This window comes from Chelonia mydas, chromosome 14 (assembly GCF_015237465.2).
Source record: "Chelonia mydas isolate rCheMyd1 chromosome 14, rCheMyd1.pri.v2, whole genome shotgun sequence".
Taxonomy (NCBI): Eukaryota; Metazoa; Chordata; order Testudines; family Cheloniidae; genus Chelonia; species Chelonia mydas.
In genome coordinates this window covers 40,594,149-40,610,299 of record NC_051254.2, presented here as the reverse complement: position 1 = coordinate 40,610,299, position 16,151 = coordinate 40,594,149, and the positions used below count along the sequence as shown (strand labels likewise).

At 51.4% G+C, this 16,151-nt stretch overlaps 1 protein-coding gene across 4 annotated transcripts in view; it reads right to left on the bottom strand.

The window, feature by feature from the left end:
- Positions 1 to 15,536, bottom strand: part of LOC102939181 (C-type lectin domain family 2 member D) — a 32,085-nt gene extending 16,549 nt beyond the window's left edge. The window contains exons 1-4 of one of the 4 annotated variants that reach the window (XM_037915078.2): positions 15,262 to 15,536; positions 8,900 to 9,208; positions 7,693 to 8,245; positions 1,880 to 2,026 (exon numbers count right to left, since the gene is read on the bottom strand). The gene's annotated coding sequence lies outside the window, so the exon portion shown is untranslated. Of the gene's footprint in view, positions 1 to 681; positions 845 to 1,879; positions 2,027 to 7,692; positions 9,209 to 15,261 lie in introns of those variants that run through there. The other 3 variants (XM_037915080.2, XM_043528297.1, XM_037915077.2) reach the window with 3 other exon arrangements.
- Between the last annotated feature and the right edge of the window lie 615 nt (positions 15,537 to 16,151).

Below are 16,151 nucleotides of genomic sequence, written 5' to 3'. Positions count from 1 at the left end.
GACCGTCAGGCATCCAGTTTCCCACCAGAACTCCTGGTGGAAAAGGGACCCTGGCGGCTGGGGTGGGCAGCACCGACCAGGCCGATAAAAGTCCGGGTGCCAGCGCAGCGGGGGGCCGGGGCTAGAGCAGGCTCCTGACCTGCAGAGGGCCGGGTGGGGGGGCCCGGGCGGCAGCTGGGACCCTGGACCTGACCCCACTGGACTGTGTGGGGCTGGGGCGGGGACCCGAGCCCGTCGTGCAGGGTGGGGGTGTTCGCACCTGGTTCCGCACATCCAAGGCTACAGCCCCAGGTGCTGCTCCCACCCTCCGAGCTCCCCGGGGCTGCTCCCCTCCCGCACCAGGGGCCGCTGCTGCTCTGGAAATCCCGGCGCCCCACCCAGAGCGCGTTTCCGCGTCTCCTCCCCCCGGCTCACTGCCGCCATGTGGGGGGGGGGGGGGGGAATGGCCGCCAGCTGCTGCAGCCTCCCTTTCCCCCGTCTCCGGCCGGGCCCTGCTGCACCCCCCCACCCAACCGGGGAACCGGCACCTGCGGCCCATGCCCCAGCCCCAGCCCCAGCCCCCAGCAGCAGGCGGGGAGGGGGGGGGGGGAGCCACCAACAGCCCGAGCCAGAGGTTCCGTGGAGGGGGGGGGGGGGTGTCGGCAGCCCTGGACTCAGCTCGGGGACACGCGCCGCCCTCACCTGAGAGCCGAAGCCTGGCGGAGCTCGGCGCGGCGCAAACAATTGCAGAATCAGCCCCGAGACAGAGACCCCGCCCCGCGGGCGTGACGTGCAGCCTATCAGCGCTCGCCGCAAGGACCCCGTGCCCGAATGTGATGTGGAAAGTGCGGAAGAATTCCGCCCCCCAGCCAAAGAGGGGGATCCCTGCGGAAAGGGGAGGGGTGGGAAAACACAACCCCCGCTCGACGTAAGAGACGCTGGGGTGTCAGTTAGCTGTTGGGGCTCAAGAAAGACCTTGGGGTCACTGAGCAGATGTTTTTAGAGAACTTGCCACCGTGTGCAGCGCCATTTTAAAAAAAAACCTAACAGTCAGGGTGGGAGTGTCAATGAAGTCAGGGTGGGAGTGTCAATGAACTAGGGGTCACCCAATGAAACAAATAGGCAGCAGGTTTAAAACAAACAAAAGGAAGTTTTTCTTCACCCAAGGCACAGTCAATCTGTGGAACTCCTTGCCAGAGGATGTTGTGAAGGCCATGACTTTAACAGGGTTCAAAAAAGAACTAGATAAGTACCTGGAGGACAGGTCCATTACTGGCTATTAGCCAGGATGGGCAAGAATAGTGTCCCTGGCCTCTGTTTGCCTGAAGCTGGGAAAGGACAACAGGGGATGGATCACTGGATGATTCCCTGTTCTGTTCATTCCCTTTGGGGCACCTGGCACTGGTGAGACAGGATACTGGGCTAGATGGACCTTTGGTCTGACCCAGTCTGGCTGCTCTTATGTACTTATGGAGTCCAGGAAGACCACAAGGGGCTTCAAAACTACTGTTGCTTTTACATGGGAGACACCCAGACCTTCTAATGGGGATGGGGCTGTTTCCCTTGTGTTTATTTTCATGTTTATGAATGTTGTTGATGCTGTTGTGTGTATGGCACATGTAAAGGACTTGGAACTTGGTCCTGCCATGAGCGCAGGGGACTGGACTCGATGACCTCTCGAGGTCCCTTCCAGTAATTATATCTTTCTAGGAACTTTCCAGAAGGGACAGGCTCTGAGGAACTTTCACAACACAGAACCTTTTATAAGGGCTGCGCGCCTGTCAGCAGTTGCTGTCCATTAGCGACAGACTATTTGTGCCAGCTTCAGGAGGTTTCCTTCACCACAGAGCATCCTCACCTGGGACTGACTGACTTGTCGTGTGTGACCTAGTGAACTTACCATCTGTTCCTGTGCTCCTGATCTCCTGTCCCCGGCAATCGCTGGAGGCAGTGGTAGGTCCAGGATCCACCAAGCCCAGTTGCAGACGACCGCTTCTTTGTCCATCATCATCCCGTGGGTCCGTTGGGACCTTGGTTCGTTGAGGACCTGCAAGTACAAACTTTTGGTTATTGCCAAGGGCTGTTTGGGGACCTGGCTTCAGGCCCACTGTTGGGGCAAACCACTGAGTTATTTACTGTTTTTATTTTCCTTTCCCCTTTGCATTCCCTGGTATTGTTAAGTTCTCTAAATAAGCCCTGTTTGTTTTGGAAGATATTTCCTTGTTAAGTCTTCTGTTTACCTGCTTACCTGGTGGGCTGAGGGAGGTTATTCCCCAGACAATAGATGCTGGTAGCCAGTCAAAGAACCTGGCCCTGTTACAAACCATCTGGGTAACAATGGGGGCCAAAAGTTCCTTTTCAATGGCCTTTCCCCATTACAAGATTGATACTCAGAGCATGAACGCCTCCATCTGCCCTAATGCTCCCCAACTTCAAAAAGACCCTGACACAAGTCAGCCAAACAGCCCCCCAAAAACTCCACCCCCACCTGCCTAAGGCTCTGGGAGGGAGTTTGGGTGGTGGAGGAGGTCTGGGGTAGGGGATTGGGGTGCAGGCTCTGGGAGGGAGTTTGGGTGCTGGGTGCAGGCTCTGGGCTGGGGCAGGAGGAGGGGTGCAGGCTCTGGGAAGGAGTTTGGGGATGGGAGGGGATGTGTGGGAAGAGGGTGCAGGCTCTGGGAGGGAGTTTGGGGTGTGTGGGGAGGGGGTGCAGGCTCTGGGAGGGGGTTGGGGGGTGCGTCGCTTACCTGGGGCTCCAAGGCGGGGCGGGCTGGGGGGCCTCCATGCACTGCTGCCCCCAGGCACCGCCCCTGCAGCTTCCCATTGGCCGCAGGGGCGCTTGGGGCGGGGGCAGCGTGCGGAGGCACAGCCCTCCCCTCCCCACCCCGGGGCCGCAGGGAGGGGCCGGCAGACAGGTGGAGCGAGCAGGCAGATGCCACTTTGCTCCACTGCGCTGCCAGGGCCCTGGGCCATTTTAAATCACCTGGGGGGTGGGAGCGCCCAGGGGCGGTAGGTGGGGCCAAGGGAGAGACCTGGCCCCAAAAGTGCTGGAGCCCCGCGGGCCGCACTGGGGAGGTTCGCGGGCCACAGATGGCCCGCAGGCTGTGAGTTTTAGACCCCTGGTGTTTGCCATAGGGCTAGGCAGTGGTGACTGGTGCTCCGGGGAGGCATGGGGGGCGATGCTGGAAAAGGGGAGGGGCCAGCGGGGGCCACGATGGGGGGACCAGCAGGGGCCGTCGCCGCCTCTGCCCCCCTCCCCCCCCACGCATCGCCCCTGGGGCTTGTTACATCCTTGGGGGCAACAGTTTTAGGAAGAAATCACTGGAGACACATAGCTGTAAACCTTGAAAGCAGCCATTTATTGCCACACACTGAACTAACCAAAAACCAGCCAAAACTGGCTGGGCTATCCCCTAATAATCTAACTCAGTTGCCATAGCAACAACAAGGTTCTATTACCACGACAACCAAATACACAACATATTCCTGCCCCCCTTAATAAGAACATCCCCTAAATAAAACAAACACTAAACTAGAGAAGGAGGGTAGACTGCCTCCGTTCCTGGCTAAACCCTGGAGATTATTTTGCCCCATAACCACGGGTTCACCCTAGCTAAAGATCCAGCCATTGAGGAGGCCTTCTGTCTCTCGGTGGATTACGGCGGACTTCTGGTGTTGTTGCTCCCTAAAGTGTCTTGGGCGCAGGCCTGACAATGGGCTCAGGGTTCCTAGGGTGAATGGGTGAGGATGTGGTATCAGCTCGTTCCGGGCAGGGGGGTATCTCAGCCACCAGCAGTAATGGAGGGGGACAGTCAGGAACAGGTGACTCTTGATTCGGTGTCTCGCCAGAAGCGGTGAAGTCAGGCAACTCAACTGAAGATGTGTCCTGAGGACTGGCAGGACCTGGCAACAGCTGATCTACATGTCGCCGCCGGATGAGATCCTCTGCAGCCCGGACTGTGTCGGAAACAGGCCCTGTTTGAGCGATGACAGTGGCAGGGACCCATTTAGCTCCAGAAGTATAATTCCGAGCCCAAACTGGCTGTCCCGGGCTAGAGGTTCGGTCTTTTGCTCTGGGTGCACACCTGGTAACTTGATCTTGCTGCTGACTTTGCACAGTTTGTCGGGGTTCAGCAGATCAAGGCAAGTGCGCAGCTGTCGTCCCATCATTAGAAAGCCGGGGACGTGGTGTATCCCATTCGCCTTCATAAAATTTTGCAAGTCCTGAGAGACGAACTGCGGTCTGTTGTCACTCACAAGTTGTTCTGGCAGACCAAAACGACTAAAGAGTCTCCGTAGTTTTTGGATAGTACTCTCTGCAGTAGTGGACTGCATTATAGAGACTTCTGGCCATTTAGAATGGGCATCTACCACCACCAAGAACATGCTTCCTTCAAGGGAGCCAGCGAAGTCAACGTGAATACATTGCCATGCGTTTTCAGGCCAGTCCCATGGGTGTAGGGGTGCCCACTGGGGTGCATTCCTCACACCCTGACATGACATACAAGGTCTTGCCTTTTCTTCAATAGCACTGTCCAATCGAGGCCACCAAAAATAGTTTTGTGCAATTTCCTTCATGCACACTATTCCACAGTGACTGGAATGTAGCTGTTCTAACATCTGTGATCTCAGTGGTGGTGGGATAATGACATGTCTCCCCCACAACAAACCAGTTTGGATCGATAACTCCGTCCTCCTGGACATGTAGGTAACAAGGTCAGGTGAGACCGGAGAGGTTCGTCGAGATGTTCCATGCATCACCAGGTCCATAACTTAGGACAATACCGGGTCAACTCGAGTTGCCTTCTTTACCTGAGTAGCGGTGATGGGTGTATTCTCTACCTGTTCAAAGTAAAAGATTTCCTTCTGGGCAATATGTTGACGTTTGACTGGCAGAGGCAGCCTTGAGAGACCATCCGCATTGCTGTGCAGAGTGGATTTCCGATATTTGATTTCATACGTGTGTGCGGAAGCAACAATGCCCAACATTGCATACGACTAGCAGCTAATGGGGGAATGCCTGTGTGGGGTCCAAAAATTGAAGTCAGAGGTCGATGGTCTGTGAGAAGAGTAAACTTCCATCTGAACAGGTACTGATGAAACTTCCGAATTCCGAAAATGATTCCCAATGCCTCACGTTCGATTTGGGCATAGTTAGTTTCTGCTTTGCTTGGAGTGCACGAAGCAAAAGCAATAGATCTCTCTTCTCCAGAAGGCATAATGTGTGACACGACTGCTCCCACTCCATAAGGGGAGGCATCGCAGGCCAACTGTAGAGGGTAAGGATGGCTCAAAGTGCGTCAGAACGTCAGAATTTAGCAATGCATCCTTAGCTTTGTTAAATGCAACATCACAGGCTTCAGTCCACTTCCAGGCCTTGTTCTGCCCAAGGAGTTCGTGAAGTGGTTTTAGCAGTGTGGCTAACTGTGAGATGAACTTTCCATAATAGTTTAATAGTCCTTGAAACGAGCGAAGCTGGCTAACATTTTGAGGAGGGGGAGCCTCCACAATAGCCTTAGCTTTTGCAGGGGCCTTATGAAGACCTGTAGCATCAATGATGTGTCCCAAATATTCAACAGGGGGCTGGAAGAATTCACACTTGTCTTTGCGGACTCGTAGGCCATACTCTTCCAGTCTTTGTAGGGTAGTTTCTAAATTCTTTAGGTGATCCTCCTCATTCCTTCCAGTGACCAGGATGTCATCCAGATAGCACTGGACTCCTGGCAAGCCACACAAGATCTGGTCCATAGCCCTCTGGAACAGGGCGGGAGCAGATGTTATTCCAAAGGGTAGACGACAGTATCAATAAAGCCCTTTATGCGTCACAATAGTCAACAGCTCTTGGGACTTTTCATCGACGTGCATCTGTATATACGCTTGACTCAGATCAATCTTACTGAACTTTTGTCCCCCAGCCAGGCCTGCGAAGAGGTCATCGATGCGGGGGAAGTGGGTATTGCTCTGCACACAACACTGGGTTGACAGTGACTTTAAAACATCATTCTGGGATGTATTAGCAGGAGTTTCATAAGCAAGACACGAGACGTAATTCTCCCGCTCTACTCCACGCTGATTAGGCCTCAACTGGAATATTGTGTCCAGTTCTGGGAGCCACATTTCAGGAAGGATGTGGACAAATTGGAGAAAGTCCAGTGAAGAGCAACAAAAATGTTTAAAGGTCTAGAAAACATGACTTATGAGGGAAGATTGAAAGGAGTGGATTTGTTTAGTATGGAGAAGAGAAGACTGAGAGGGGACATGATAACAGTCTTCAAGTACCTGAAAGGTTGCTACAAGGAGGAAGGAGAAACATTATTCTCCTCAACCTCTGAGGACAGGACAAGAAGCAATGGGCTTAAACTGCAGCAAGGGAGGTTTAGGTTGGACATTAGGAAAAATGTCCCAACTGTTAGGGGGGTTAAGTACTGGAATAAATTGCCTAGGGAGGTTGTGGAATCTCCATCATTGGATATTTTTAAGGGCAGGTTAGACAAACACCTGTCAGGGATGGTCTAGATGGTGCTTGGTCCTGCCATGAGTGCAGGGGAATGGACTAGATGACCTCTCAAGATTCCTTCCAGTTCTATGATTCTATGAAATATCACGACCTTTAATATTGCCTCACCATCACCAGTATGGATAGAGGATTATGTTCTGACCAACATAGAAACATTCACATACTTGGGCAGCACCATCAGCCAGGACGATGGAACAAGCCAGGACATCCGGAACAAAATCAGTAAAGCCAGAAACACCTTTAGGAGCTTAAATACAGTCTGGAAATCATCAAAATACAACACCAAAACCAAACTCAAGATTTATCAGAGCTGCATGCTTTCAACACTACTTTATAGTGCAGAATGCTGGGGAATGAGAAAGTATCACATGCCCAGACTGTCTTCATTCCATATGACCTGCCTCAGAAAAATCCTCCATATCTTTTGCCCCAGAACAATTTCAAACCAAGATCTATTGACACAATGCAGCCAAGAGGATCTGAGCACCATCATTGCCAGGAAGCGTTGGAGATGGATCGGCCATGTGTGTCAGATGGAAACTGATTCCATTACCACAGTAGCAATAAGATGGACACCTGAAGGTAAGCGAAAACGAGGCTGCCTGAAAACAACCTGGCGAAGAGCTGGGGAAGCCAAGTGAAAAACCTGGGGCACAGCTGGGGAACCATTGAAAGACTTGCCAGAAACAGACAGGAGTGGAGGAACTTCGTTGCTGCCCTAAACGCCAGAGGCATCATGGGAACACGATGATGATGAATGCAAGGACCTTACAGGCCCGTTCCCATCTATACAATAATTTGAATAATACTGGGCCTGATCTTGGGACAAGAACCTGTCAACCCTCAAAGTGATGACTGGGGATTCTTAAGTAATCAAATATATATATAATCTATAGATTGGGCTACAATGGAGGACACTCAGATATTGTGGGGGATGGGCAGCAATACAAAACCCAAAAACAGAACCATGCATGACTGATGCTAGTTACACCACTAAAGCACTGGACAGCACTCAGATACCATGGGGAAGGTGTGGTATAAACCTGAACAACCACATATGAAATCAGAGCTTCATGCTACAAATAGCTTTAGGTAACAAAAATCACCACCACCACCTTCCAAAGCAGCATAAAACTGTGCGTCAAAAACTCCAAACAGCCACAAGTTACCAAAGAATGGGTTCTGTAAGAGGCCCTTACCTGGCCTGGCATCCAGTCGGTCTGTTCCTCAGTTTACCTCTGGCCATGCCTCAGTTTCCCCTCAGCAGTTGGGTAGAAACTTCAGTGTAGCTCTCCACAGTCACCATGCCAACAAGTGTCCTCCCTCCTCCAGGGTAAGTGAGAATCCAAACAAAATAACACAAGCCCTTCCTCGCCCACAGTCCTCTTCCCAGCATCTCCCCTTACTTGCAGCGTTCACAGAAGTCCACAATTCCCACTCCAGCATCTCCACACCACCTTCTTCCCAAGATGCAAGGGAGCGAAGGGGGCAAGGAGATGGTGCGGGACTGGTGTCTTTACTTGGGTGGGGGCAGGGGAACTGGGCCCACTGCATTCTTCTCCTCCTGCCAAATGCAGAGTCTTTTACTGGAGTGGTCTTGATGGTTTTGGTGTTAACACTCCATTGAGATGCATGGAGCAGCTCCTCCCATTTCAGAGAATGGTCTCAGGCTCTCTGCAGACTCACACAGATGTTTCTGTGTTGCTTACAGTCAAGTCACAGTTCTGGTCTTTTCTTCCTAAGGACTCAAAACTTTTCAAACAAAAAAACAACAACAACAACAACGAAACAGTCTGATGTAATCACATGACTCCAGGTAGGAGCCAGGGCCCTGGTCAGGGTCAATAATGTTTATGCCTTAATCTGGCTCTGATCAATCCCGCTCACAAATAGACTCACTCCTGGTCTCAGTACTTGGACAGATTCATAGTTATAACCATGACAAGTCTACAACTTTTTCCATAGCAGGGCCCCCAACCCTCGAGACCTGCCATCTAGCTGGGACCCCAGTCTCAATTGGGGAGGTACAAATGCAGCTGTTTGACCCCCATTCACAACCCTCCTCGCCTGAAAACACTTGAACCGTAAAACCAGCTTCACATCATGCTCTCGGCTACTCACGAAGAGAGGAGCCCACAGCCAAAGAACCTCTTTACAGCTGGAGGGCCCCACTCCATCTACTAGGCAGGCACACTGCTTGGATCAAACTAAAACAGTCCTCCAGATTTTGGATTAGGCACCTAAATACCTTTGAGGATCTAGGCCTTGCTCCCTCCCGGCTCTGGGAAATCAACAAACTCAAGAGCATCTGAGAACAGAGGAGCTATAAAGTAAACTGGTTTGCAACCTTCACCAGAGCAGCCAGCCCTGAATTCCCTGGGGTCATTCAGAAGGGAAGCCACTCACCTGATTCATGCCTGTTTCTGAGATTCCTGACCCCTTCCTAGCTATTAGAAATCCCAGCCAATGATGGGCAGCCTAATCCTCCCCAGTAGTCAAATAAACTGATTGTCATTTACTGGGAGAAATGATGAGCTGGTCTCTGAGCTGAACCTGAGGGGAGAGATCAGAAAAATCCTCTAAGAATCAGTGGTATCCTACAGAGAACCAAGAGTGGGATTAGAGTTTCTTTGAGCAAGAGGAGAGTGATTGGATAATACTTATCTGATCAGTCAGTGCTCAGTGAGAGTCTGTCCATAGGCCCCAGGAACGTTCCTACAAAGGAAGTAACAGAAAGTTGTTAAGCAAAGCTCAGACTTTAAGGCCAAAAGGGACCATCATGATCCTCTAGTCTGACCTCCTGCACATTGCAGGCCACAGAACCTCACCCACCCACTCCTGTGATAGACACATCTTCTGAGGATCAAGTCAAATAATCCATTGGAAGGAGTTCTGCGGTGTTTTTAGATGCAAACTGGAATGAAAGGGTTGTTTTAAGGTGTTGAGCATGAAGTAATTTTATCCCCCAAATTACTAATAATTTGGAGAAGCATGGATTGGTAGGCTGAACCTTACCGTTGCTCTTATTAATGCTAACTCAGGAGAGTGACCCCTAGCACCGCTCCTTACACACTATTTTAGTCATAATGTATCCTTGCTGGAGCTAAGTATGATCCAGAGTAGGCCTTGGCAGAATACTAACACAGTAAGTGTCAGCTAACCAAGTAAGCATGTTCCTGACCTGAGCGGATGATGCAGAGACAAGCTGTCATAAATATAAAGGGAAGGGTAAACACCTTTAAATCCCTCCTGGCCAGAGGAAAAACCCTTTCACCTGTAAAGGGTTAAGAAGCTAAGATAACCTCGCTGGCACATGACCAAAATGACCAATGAGGAGACAAGATACTTTCAAAGCTGGAGGGGGGTGGGGGGACAAAGGGTTCTCTCTGTCTGAGTGATGCTTTTGTCGGGACCAGGGCAGAAATGCAGGTCTGAACTCCTGAAAAGGGTTAATAAGCAATCTAGTTAGATATGCGTTAGATTCTGTTTTGTTTAAATGGCTGATAAAAGAAGTTGTGCTGAATGGAATGTATATTCCTGTTTGTGTCTTTTTGTAACTTAAGGTTTTGCCTAGAGGGATTCTCTATGTTTTGAATCTGATTACCCTGTAAGGTATTTACCATCCTGATTTTGCAGAGGTGATTCTTTTACTTTTTCTTTAATTAAATTTCTCTTTTAAGAACCTGATTGCTTTTTCATTGTTCTTAAGATCCAAGGGTTTGGGTCTGTGTTCACCTATGCAAATTGGTGAGGATTTTTATCAAGCCTTCCCCAGGAAAGGGGGTGTTGGGGGGGATTTTGTGGGGAAAGACGTTTCCAAGTGGGCTCTTTCCCTGTTCTTTGTATAACACTTTGGTGGTGGCAGCTTTTAACCTAAGCTGGTAAGAATAAGCTTAGGGGGTCTTTCATGCAGATCCCCACAACTGTACCCTAGAGTTCAGAGTGGGGAAGGAACCTTGACACAAGCGTTCTCAAGTAACTACGTAAACACATCCCTAAGATGGTCCAGGAACACCCCGACCTCTCAAAGATAATGAGGGGATGGCAGGATAGTGAATGAGGATGTTTTGTTCGATGTAGAAGGATAAGGATGGTAACTAATGATATCTAAGGTGTAATACGTAACTTGTTTGTAGCAATGCTGAGAGTCTCCACTAGGTGTCAGCACTACACAGCACACGCCCCTCCTTAATCAAGAGCAGAATTATGTTTTAGGTGACTCTGAGTAGTTGCAAGGACACTGCGAACACTAATGGATTATCCATTCTTTGCACTTATACAAAGCCAGTCATTCATAGATCCCAAGGTGCTTTGGGTGAGCCCCTCTCCCCTTCCCTCCCCCCCGGGCCACCCCTCTTCCCCCCTTCCCTCCCCCCTGATGGCCCCTCTCCCCCTTGCTCCCCCCCAGGCCACCCTTTCCCCTCCCCCCCCCCCCGATGGCCCCTCTCCCCCTCGCTCCTTCCCTCCTTCCTTCCGCATGGCCGCCACTCCCCACAGAGCCACCCCTCCTCTCAGGGCTGCCCCTCTCCTCCTCTCCCGTCATGGCTCCCCCTCTCCCCCTCCCTCCCCTCTGGGGCCACCCCCTTCCCTCTGCCTCCCTCCCTCCCTCCCCGGGGCCACCCCTTCCGTGAGGCTGCCCCTTTTCTTTCTCCCCAGCACCACTCCTCTCCCCGTCCCTCCTTCCCCTCTGGGCTGTCCCTTCTCCCCCCATCCCCAGAGCCGCTCCTCTCCTCCCTCCCTCCCTCCCTGGAGCTGCCCCTCTCCCCCTCCCTCCTTCCCACCACCCCTGAGGGCCACCCCTCTCCCCCTCTCTGCACCCCGGGGGCCGCCCTTCTCCCTCTCTCCCCCACAGGTCACCCCTCCCCCCGGGGCCACCCCTTTTTCCCTCCCTCCCCCCCTCCCGGGGGCCACTCCAGGACTGGGTCTCTTCCCCCACACCCAGGCCTGCCTTCCTGCTCCTAGTATCTGGGGGGCTGGGTCTCCCCCTCAGCTAAAACAGCTGCTTACCGACTCTTGGCACACGGGAGGACGTGGCCGTAGGGGTTCACTGCCTTGATACAAAAGGAGTACTTGTGGCACCTTAGAGACTAACCAGTTTATTTGAGCATGAGCTTTCGTGAGCTACAGCTCACTTCATCGGATGCATAAGTGAGCTGTAGCTCACGAAAGCTCATGCTCAAATAAACTGGTTAGTCTCTAAGGTGCCACAAGTCCTCCTTTTCTTTTTACGAATACAGACTAACACGGCTGTTACTCTGAAACTTGCCTTGATACAGCTACTTCCCCAGTGCACCTCCCACAGCTCCTCATCCTCTTGTCCCCGGTCTACGGAGACAAGCAGTTCCCCTTTCTTAAAATTTCCTGTCTTCATATGTCCAGCCCAACTCATTTCTGGGTCGCTGCCCTGTGGGGTTTTCAGGTCTCTGGCCTAGTTCCCTGCTCCCTGTGCACCATGGTACTGCCCCCCCCATCCCTCTGCTATGTACTGTATACACACACACGCGCGCGCGCGTACACAGTATACATAAGGGGTTCTCAAACTGGGGGTCGGGACCCCTCAGCGGAGGTTGCGAGGTTATTACATGCTGGGGTCCTGAGCTGTCAGCCTGAACCTCAAGTCCCGCTTTGCATCCAGCATTTATAATGGTGTTAAATATATAAAAAAGTGTTTTTAATTTATGAGGGGGGGTCGCACTCAGAGGCTTGCTATGTGAAAGGGGTCACCAGTACAAAGTTTTGAGAACCGCTGGTATACGTTTTAAACAAACAATTTAATACTGTACACAGCAGTGATGAGTGTGAAGCTTGGTTGAGGGGCTGGAGTCAGAGGGTGGAAGAGGGTGGGATATTTCCCAGGGAATGCCTTCCTGCTAAATGATGAACCAGCACTCGGCTGAGCCCTCAAGGGTTAACACGTTGTTGTTAATGTAGCCTCACACTCTACAAGGTCGCACAGATGGAGGGAGGAGGCACAGCATGGCAGAGAGAGACAGAGACACACACCGTGTGTGTGAGTGTGTGAGAGAGAGAGAGAGACGCGCATTGCCCCTTAAAGTACGTTGACCCCACTCTAAGGACATTGCCTTTTTAAGTAGATCAGCAAGTTGAGACTGCAGCTGCTACCTGTAAGCTCCCTCTGTCCTGAGCCCTGTTGTGTCTTCCCCCCCGCCCCACCGCTCTGTGGAGATGGGGGTCAGGAGCGGGGGGAGCGGGACACCCTGACATTTGCACCCCTCTTCCCTCCCCCCTGCACAGCAAGCAGGAGGCTCCTGAGAGCAGCTCCAAGGCAGAGGGCAGGAGCAGCCCAGGGCAGGGGGGGGAGGGACAGCTGAACTACCTGGCAATTGACAGCCTGCTGGGCGGCTGCCCCACAGGGAACATAGGGGAGCCAATTGGGGGCTGCCGACCCACCCTGGTTCCAAGCCCCCACCAGCTCGCTTCAACGGGCTGCTCTTCCTGCAAGCAGCAGACAAAGCAGGCGGCTGCCATACAATGTTATAAGGGAGCGTTGCACAACTTGAAACGAGCATGTTCCCTAACTGATCAGCAACAAAATAACATGAACCGTTAAGTGAGGAGTTACTGTAACAGAAAATGTGGAACTGGAAGCATTGCTTAATAACTTCTTTGTTTCAGTTTTCACCAAGAAGGTTGGTGGTGATTGGACGTCTAACATAGTGAATGCCAGTGAAAATGAGGTAGGATTAGAGGCAAAAATAGGAAAAGAACAAGTTAAAAATGACTAGACAAATTAGATGTCTTCAAGTCACCAGAGCCTGATGAAATGCATCCTAGAATACTCCAGGAGGTGACTGAGGACATATCTGAGCCATTAGCAATTATCTTTGAAAAGTCATGGAAGATGGGAGAGATTCCAGAAGACTGGAAAAGGGCAATTATAGTGCCCATCTATAAAAAAGGGAAATAAGGACAACCCAGGGAATTACAGAGCAGTCAGCTTAACTTGTGTACCCGGAAAGATAATAGAGACAATAATTAAGCAATCAGTTTGCAAACATCTACAAGAAAATAAGATGATAAGTAACACTCAGCATGGATTTGTCAAGAACAAATCTGTGTCAATCCAACCTGATAGCTTTCTTTGACAGGGTAACAAGCCTCGTGGATGGGGGGAAGTGGTCGACGTGGTATTCTGAATTTTGTAAAGTTTTTGATACTGTGTCGCACTGACCTTCTCATAAACAAACTAGGGAAATGCAACCTAGATGGAGCTACAATAAGGTGGGTGCAAAGCTAGTTGGAAAACTGTTCCCAGAGAGTAGTTATCAGTGGTTCACAGTATGTGGGAAGGGCATAATGAGTGGGGTCCTGCAAGGATCAGTTTTGGATACGTTTCTGTTCAATATCTTCATCAATGCTTTAGATAATGGCATAGAGTACACTTATAATTTTTGCGACTGATACCACGCTGGGAGGGGTTGCAAGTGCTTTGGAGGATAGGATGAAAATTCAAAATGATCTGGACAAACTGGAGAAATGGTCTGAAGTAAATAGGATGAAATTCAATCAGGACAAGTGCAAAGTACTCCACTTAGGAAGGAACAATCAGTTGCATATATACAAAATTGGAAATGACTTTCTAGGAAGGAGTACTGCGGAAAGGGATCTGGGGGTAATAGTGGATCAAAGCTAAATATGAGTCTACAGTGTAACACTGCTGCAAAAAAAAAGGGAACATAATTCTGGGATGTATTAGCAGGAGTGCTGTAAGCAAGACATGAGAAGTAATTCTTCCGCTCTATTCCGTGCTGATTAGGCCTCACCTGGAGTATTGTGTTCAGTTCTGGGTGCCACATTTCAGGAAAGATGTGGACAAATTGGAGCAGAGAAGAGCAACAAAACTGATTAAAGGGCTAGAAAAGATGACCTATGAGGGAAGACTGAAACATGATAATCGTTTTCAAGTACATAAAAGGTCGTTACAAGGAGGAGGGAGAAGAATTGTTCTCCTTAACCTCTGAGGATAGGACAAGAAGCAATGGGCTTAAATTGCAGCAACAGCCTTTTAGGTTGGACATTAGGAAAAACTTCCTAACTGTCAGGGTGGTTAAGCACTGGAATAAATTGCCTAGGGAGGTTGTGGAATCTCCATCAGTGGAGATTTTTAAGAGCGGGTTGGACAAACACGTGTCAGGAATGGTCTAGATAATACTTTGTCCTGCCATGAGTGCAGGGGACAACAAAAGAGTGCAGAGGACAAAGTGCTACCTGCAGGCATTTGCTACATCAGACAGCAGTTTTTTACAATAGCAGTTTCTTACAATCCATTACATATCAGTAACTACTCCAGGTAGCACATTCCTATGGGGAGCAGTTTCCAACACTACACTGGCCAGCGAGTGTCTGATTTCTGGGGCCAGTGAGGAGAGGGGAGAGACCCAGGCCCATAGACCGGCCCGGGGAAGGGAGATACTGAGGGGAGGGGATGGGGGAAGATGGGTGGGGTGGGGACTTAGAGACCCATCCCGGGGTGCAGGGGAAATGGGGTGGGGAGGAGGGAGCTGGAGGAGAGAAGGGACATGGGGTGGGGGGGTGACACGCTGCGAGGGAAGGGCTGCGTCACCCCCAGTACCTGCTGTGGTGGTGGGTGGGGTTCCAGGGTAACTTCCAGCTGTGTTTGCTTCTAGCGAGTAGTAGGATAGAACTGGGGGGCTGTGTACACGCGCTGGGGGCGGGGGGCGAGGGCACAGCCCATGGGCTGTGTGTGGGTTGCCAGCTGGGGGAGCTGATCAGTTCAGGGCGCTCACCTGTCCCAAAATGGCGTCTCTCTCCGGCCGGTTGCATCTCGGGGCCAGCCTGGCTCGCCTAGAGCCGTGTGAGTGCCTGGCTCTCCTGTGGCCCGGGCGGGGGACAGCTCTCTACAGACTCAGAGAACTAACAGCGCCTTGGGTGAGCTAGGGCTTGCCGACATTAAAATGCTGCAGCGCCGCAGGAGAACCATTTTGTTGCCCTGTCACGGACAATCAGTATCTCCTCTGCTCATCGGGCTGCTGCAGACACTCCCCACCCTCTGCTGCAATGCGGAACGTGTAATGCTGACACAACGGGGTCTTACAACATTGCAGCAGAACGGTGACTCCTGATGCAATACAGACACTTGTTGCGTTACACGAGCAACTTTAGCTTTTCTTGATGGCTGTCTGGAGAGGCAATAATGCACAAGGCTCCAATCCGGCTGGTGGGCTGTGCGGGCCGGCTATAGGCCCTGGGAGTGGAGCTAGGGCTGCAGATGCCTTGCAGAGCTCCAGCTGTCCTTCAGGCAAGTCCCTGCTCCCAGTGTAACTGTTGGCTCGGTATTGCCCATGAGCTCGTCCTACAGCCTAACCAATGGAGTTAGCAGGAAAGGCGTGAGAAGGAGAGTACGGGCCGCAGAGTGGGGCGGCAGCCGCAGAATTCTGAATTTTACAGTCTCCATTTGGGGACTTCAGTGTAAAAGGGGGAAATGTTCCGTACTGTCCTTCACCAGATCTCCACAGAATCCATACTTAGCACATACAGCGTTCTTCAGTGCGGGCCCCACAATCCCCAGCAAGGGCCTAGCAACACGCCTCAGAACTAGGCCCCTGGGCGATTGCTTCCACCCCCCTGGCAGTGGGACTCCTCTGTTTTCAAGTCTCAAAGAAGCCTCCGACCCCCT